Source organism: Mustela nigripes, chromosome 4, assembly GCF_022355385.1.
Source record: "Mustela nigripes isolate SB6536 chromosome 4, MUSNIG.SB6536, whole genome shotgun sequence".
Taxonomy (NCBI): Eukaryota; Metazoa; Chordata; class Mammalia; order Carnivora; family Mustelidae; genus Mustela; species Mustela nigripes.
In genome coordinates this window covers 58,788,614-58,795,756 of record NC_081560.1, presented here as the reverse complement: position 1 = coordinate 58,795,756, position 7,143 = coordinate 58,788,614, and positions in this window count along the sequence as shown.

The window sequence follows — 7,143 nt, the reverse complement described above, 5'->3', positions numbered from 1 at the left end:
CTCCTTAACTTTTCTATTTAGTCTCATCTGATGATACATTTTTCATACTATTTCAAAGGCTACAACCAAAGTTTTTTTTGGCTTGTGACACCCGGATAATAATGGTCGTTAAAAACATGTTTCAGAGCTACATTTTACAAGTAATTGAGATTTACAGGTATTTCTTTGAACAGATTAATTCAACAAATATTTATTGATCGCTACAACCTGTCAAGAGCAGAGTCAGTGTTCATAATTGTGCATGTTATGCACTGTATATCTCCAGGGGGTGTCCTGTGCCTCACAATGATCACTGTGGTTATCAGGTGTTGGCATCCTAATATTTTGAGGCAGGAGTGCCATTTTATTTATTTATTTAACAGAAAGAGATCTCAAGTAGGCAGAGAGGCAGGCCGAGAGAGAGGGGGAAGCAGGCTCCCCGCTGAGCAGAGAGCCCCATGCTGGGCTCGATCCCAGCACCCTGGGATTATGACGCGAGCCGAAGGCAGAGGCCCAACCCAATGAACCATCCAAGCACCCCAGGCGTGCCCTTTTCTAATTCACAAAAATTCAAGATAAAGGTTGGGGTTTCCAGGGACTGTTCAAGATGCCAGACACACAGCAATGCACACAGCTGACAAAGTTCCTGCTCTCACAAAGGCTGAAATCAGTAAGAGGAGGAACTAACAAGAAAGTTACCTAAAGTTAACAAGAAAAAGCAATATTCCTTAAAGGGGTAGAATGAGATAAGTAGTGCCTAAGTTTAAGAAGATCATGGGTTGCCTAAGAAGAAATAGAGCCTGGAAAAGCATTCTAGGCAGAAGGACCAGGGAATGCAAGACCTAAATGTGAGAGAAGGGTGGCTAAGCGTAGGCAGGAAGCAAGAGTGATGGGAGCTGAGGCCCTACAGAGGAAGTATTGACAGACAAGAGGAGTTACCAGTTTGTGGTCTGATCTGACTGTCTGGAGGCCCAGGTAAGGGTTTTGATTTTTATTCTAAGCCATATGGGTGTTTTGTGTAAAGGAGGGACAGGATCTGACTGCCTTTTTAAAATATCTACAAGTGTTTCATTATGGACTACAGCTTTCACTTGAAATGGTACATTTGCAAAGTCACCATGAACCGCTTATTAATCTGATTTGCATTTTAAAGGAACCACTCCAGCTGCGGTGTAGAGAATTGATTACAACAGAAGAAAGAAAACAAGGACAGCTATTTTCATGAGTCAGGTTTCCCAAAAGGTTTAAGTGGACTCAATACAGGACCAATTCTTCTGTCCTGCCCAGGGAACCACCTAGAACATCAAATGTTCTTTGACAAAGAATCACTGTTTTGTACAGCTTTATTCATGAAATCACTATTTTCCAACTGCAGATGGTCCTTCTTTAACCTTGAACATACTCACCAATTATTTTGAACATCTTTAAAAATATCTTTTAGGGGTGCTTGGGTGGCTCAGTCGTTAAGCATCTGCCTTCGGCTCAGGTCATGATCCCAGAATCCTGGATCAAGCCCTGTGTCAGGCTTCCTGATCCATGGAAAGCCTGCTTTTTCCTCTCCGAGTCCCCCTGCCTGTGCTCCCTCTCTCACTGTCTGTCAAATAAATAAATAAATCTTAAAAAAAAAAAAACCCACTATCTTTTATAACTGAATTATTGGTTAGCAAGAATGACACAGAAAACCACAGGTGTACTCAAATTTCTGAAAGAATGACTTGGAAGACACTTTAAGATTGTAAGGGCCTATTTAGCCAGAGTGGCCCCACCTCTGTTGAACGCCATTTTGTTGTTTATGCAGTAAATGTTAAATTGACCCTGCCCTCCCCCCACAGGGGAACTTACTTAAAAATCAAGTCCTGTAAACAGGTCCCAGGTAACAAAGCCCAAATACAAGGGCAGGGCAGGGCAGGTGGAGATAACGGCCTGAATGCAGAGATGAGTCTGGTCAGGCGGAGACTATCCAATCTGTAAAGCGTGCATACTGTCTCCCTAGCTATCAAGGAGTGTGGGCCCGCCTTTTGGGTGCCAATTCTGACCAAGGTGATAGGCTAGTTCAAATAGCTACTATGGGGTGAATTATAATTCAATTGGCCACCCATGTGGAACCTAGCACGAGTGTGCAGCTTTCTCTTTGTGTTACAATCTCATTGGCCACCTGGTGTGGCCAGGCCCAACCACATGGCCTTTGCTCTATAAAAGTTAGTCTGTAAGGCAGGGAGGGGTCGCCTCTTTGCAAGAGACGTCCCTGGCCGGTCAGTTTGATTCTTGATGCTTGGCATGAAATAAAGCTTTGCTTAACCTTCGCTTTGTATCAGTCTCGCTCCTTTGACCATGCACCCAACAATGATCTAGTAAAATTCCATGCAATAGTCTAACAAGCTTTTAAAATATATGTATTTTCAAAGAAACAGCAATAAAATCATAACTAGTGATAGGAAAGATGTTAGGGTTTGAAGCCAATGACAAGAAAGAATTCTTGAGACATCTTTGGGGCAAAAAGGTGCTTTTATTAAAGCATAGGGACAGGATCTGTGGGCAGAACTGCATTGGGGTTATGAGGAGTGGCCCATTACATACTTCCAAGTTGGGAAAGGGTTAGGGATAGCGTTAAGTTTCTAAGAAATTTTGGAATTACGGTTTCCAGGATTTGAAGGGGCTAGCTATTGTTGCAGAAAGGTGATTTATTACTGTCTAACAAAACCTGAGTCATGAGACCATTCTGATGTATATCGGGGGTCATATGCTTGGGGGACAACTGCCAAAATGTATCTTGGGGGAGAGAGATAAAGGGATTTTCCAAAAGAATCTTTATATGTTAAAGTAGACTTACATAATCCTGGGAGTAGGGCTAAGATTGCCTCTTACCCTTAGCAAAATATTAACATTGAGGCAGCTGAGTTCCTAGAGGAATGTCAGTCTGCCTGTTTCAAGGACTTCTCAGTGGGGTATAAGTAGTAAGGAAATTTGATTTTTCTTTTTCTTTTTTTAAGATTTTATTTGACAGACAGAGATCACAAGGAGGCAGAGAGAGAGAGGGGGTGAAGCAGGTTCCCCCGATTCAGGGCTCCATCCCAGGACCCTGAGATCATGACCCGAGCGGAAGGCAGAGACTTTAACCCACTGAGCCATCCAGGCAGTCCCTGATTTTTCTTTTGTCTTTATTTCCCACATCAGTGATGAAAATAAATTTCCAAATATGGAGTATAAATGATCAGAATCATGGGATTTGCCACAGTAGCCTGAAAATCTGCTGGCAGAAATAAAATGGTCGTTGAAAACACAGAAATGGTGGGTCGTAAATGTTAGCCAGCCCTTGTGAAGTGCTTCCTGTCTTAAAGATGATCCCAGCATAGCTATGTCTGCCCTCACCCACCACTCCGAGGATGTAAGGGAGTTTCTTCATGGACCAACCGGAGCTGGATTGAATAACTACACAAAAATGCTGAATACACAATCAATCCAAATGTGATTTAAGGTTAAGAAATATGCTAACAAAAATCAGTAACACCATAAATAAAATGAGAGAGAGAGCATTACATATAATTAGTATACAAATATTTGTTGACTGAAGTAGCGAACTGAACTGAATCGACATTAACCGAAGTGTTTGCTAAGGTCATCTGGAAACATCATTTAAAGAAAATGTAAGGTAAAATTATTTTGAACAAGTTCTTTGATTTGCATACGTCTCCCTTTAGCCACAGGGGCTGCATTCCAAGACACCCAGTACGTGTCTGAAACTGCAATAGTACCAAACCCTACACACGCGCTGTTTCTTCCTGGGCATACACAACTATGGTAAAATTTCAACTTACAATTAGGCATGACAAGCGATTAACAAGTAATAATAGAACAGAACACTTTTAACAGTTTCCCGCAATAAAAGTTATGTGAATATAGTGTCTCTCCATGTTCCTTATTAGAGTGTACTCACCCTTCTTGTGACGTTGTGAGATGATAAAGCGCCTACCTCATGACACAAGCCGGCGTGAGTGACGCAGGCATCCTGCGGTAAAGTAAGTCTATTATCGACCTTCTGATGATTCCTCAGAAGGCGGATCCTTTGCTTCCAGGCCCCAAGCTGCGGGGATCCTACTGTAACTGCGGAAAGCAAAACCGCCTAAGGGGGAGCTACCCTACCAATTCTGCAATATCAGAACTTTGAAGTAGGATACAATGTTTGCGAATCCAAAGAAAATTAAACCCTGCCCTCAAGAAAGTAAAAGCCGTGCAAATTATTTACCAGCATTAGTAGTCTGATTTTAAGTATATAATGTAGGTGTGACATTTCATCAAACTGGGCAAGTAGTGATATAGTTTGAAAATTAACATTTGTACTAAACAAAATAATATTTAATGTTTTCAACTATCAATATCATACATATGAAAAAACACAATCAGTTTAAATAATTTTAGGATAGTGAATTAGTCCTAAACTACATTATTTCTTTTTCATTTAAATCAAATACATGTTTACACAGTTCATTGGTTCATAAAGGACAGAAATATGAAGTACAACCCACACTTGATATTACGATATACTCAAATCACTGTATCACTCCTTATATGAAGCAGATGTAATAAATTTTTATTTGTAAATTCATGTTTTGGGGAGTTTTTTCTGGAAACCATTTTTTAAAGATTTTTAAAAATTATTTATTTATGTATTTATTTGAGAGAGTGAGCATGTGCATGCACAGGAGCCGGGGGAGGGGCAGAGGGAAAGAGAAAATCTCAAGCAGACTTCCTGCTGAGTGGGGAGTGGGATATGGTGCTCAATTGCAGGACCCTAAGACCCTGACCTGAGCGGAAATCAAGATTGGAAGCTTAACTAACTGAGCCACGCAAGTGCCCCTGGAAGCCATCTTTAACAATTTTAATGGAAATTCACCGAACTACTTGAATACATTGTAATGAACTGTATTATTCACCGAACTACTTGAATACATTGTAATGAACTGTATTATAATGATTGTTTCCTTGTAATACAATGTAATTCAATGTAATACAATGTTTTCTTGACCATGGCTTGAAGCCGGATTTGAATAAAAGCTACTGAGGAGAAAAATAAAATATAAAAGAAAAACTGTTTACCCTCTGAAATGTACCCTTAAAATGTTTAACCATTTTATTTTATTTTATTTTATTTTATTTTTAAGATTTTATTTATTTATTTATTTTAAGATTTTATTTATTTATTTGTCAGAAAGAGAGCAAGAGAGAGCAAGCACAGGCAGACAGAGTGGCAGGCAGAGTCAGAGGGAGAAGCAGACTCCCCTAGGAGCAAGGAGCATGGTGTGGGACTCGATCCCAGGACCTGAGCTGAAGGAGCTGCTTAACCAACTGAGCCACGCAGGCGTCCCTGTTTAACCATTTTAAATGTCAAGATGAGAATATTGTAAAAATATATGATAAGAAAATTACTTAAAGAAAAGCTGTATTTAAATCCTGAAATATGTATTTATAGGTTTGCAGATCTTTTTTTCTGGAGTCATTTTATCCCTTTGTCTACTACTTCTAAGTTATTTTGCAAGAACTGAAAGCAGAAATGTTGAGGCATCCATGGGAAGGGCTGTTCTTCAGTATTCTGGTCAGCTGTAGGTAGGAAATAGGGAAACATAACAAGAAACCCTACTTTTATAACACTTCTAAAAATACTTTTATAACACTTTGTTCTTGCAAATCAATACTGCAGATTCCTAATATGTGTATTACTTGGGATGTTTTACGTATCAAACTAAATGTTAAGTTCTAAGTAGCTATGAATTTATTTTTATTTATAGATTCAATTTACTGAAAAAAATAAAACAAAAGGAGCTGCAAGAAAATATAATTACAATATCCCCCAAATGGTTCAAAGAACTACGCCAATTAAGTATTCATGCTTGATAGCATTATAATCTACATACCACTCACCTCAAATATTAACTGAGTTTTCTTAATGACAATTTAGTATAAAATAAGTCATGGCATAAGTGACCTATTCTTAAAAATCATCAGCCTAACTATATTTAGAAATTTAGGTGGAAACATAGTAAATATTTCTAGTCACTAACTTAATACTCTACTGTCTTGCAACGGATTTTTAGTTCCATAGTTTCCTCTAAACTTCCCTAAAAAGAAAATCAGCATTTGCCATTATAATTATGCTAGTAATTTTTTAAAAGGTTATTGGAAACCAGTAGCACGAAAAGAGTGTATTAAAGAGTGTTTCAAGAGTGTATTAAAATGTGTTGGTGTTCTTTTAAGTGCAGGTAGTTCTTTTAAAAAAAGGGAGAGTGGTACTCAGGTCTTAGGTCCCTGAAAGGGACAGTATGGGCTGACAACCCTTGGTAAATATGGGAAGTAAGGGTTAATTGGGGTCATGTTAATAATGGGTTAAAAATATGTGGATCCGTTTTTGGAAAAACTTTGTAGTGTTCGTACCTCTGAATCCTGCTGGAAAAATCGTTGTAAGCATGATTCCATACTATTTTCAGAGAAGGGTACTTTTATGCTATTATAAATTTCCACAGAGCTACAAGCTCTGAGACAGAATTACATGAAAAGGGCATTGTGTGAACAGATACCACTGAAAGTCAGGATCCTAGTGTAGAATAAAAACAAGTAGTGTTCTTTCAGATTTTGCCATTTCTAGAGTAAATTAAACCTGATAGTACATAAGAATATCTTAAATTTCCTCAGAGGATTTTTAATTCTAGAATGATGTTGAGGTATTATCTAGCAAACCTATGTACCACTTTTAAGATGAAGTACAAAAATACTCCAGAAAGACAACAAGTTCTACTTAAAATTAATCTAGCCTGCTTGTTTACTTGTCGATGTGTTGTCATTGTGCAAACATGTTCCAGCATCTTTTATGGTGATCATTTTAATCTATAATGAATAAAATGATGCCCCCTTTTGGTCAGCCAGTGGTCCTTCCTGCCTAGTGATTCTTCATGGTCTCTGGAGCCAAATTTCATTACATCATTTTAGAAGAGCTCACAACTCTAATAAAGTCCACAATACAAATGCCTCACATTTCCTAACTGTCATTATCTATTCAGAATCACTTTTTCCTACTTCATTTATCATACAAAATTGTAATTCTTTTATCTTTCTCTTTGGCCACAACCGTCGGCTCTCTCTTTAGCTACTCTTAAGCAGTCTTTTCCTCTTATT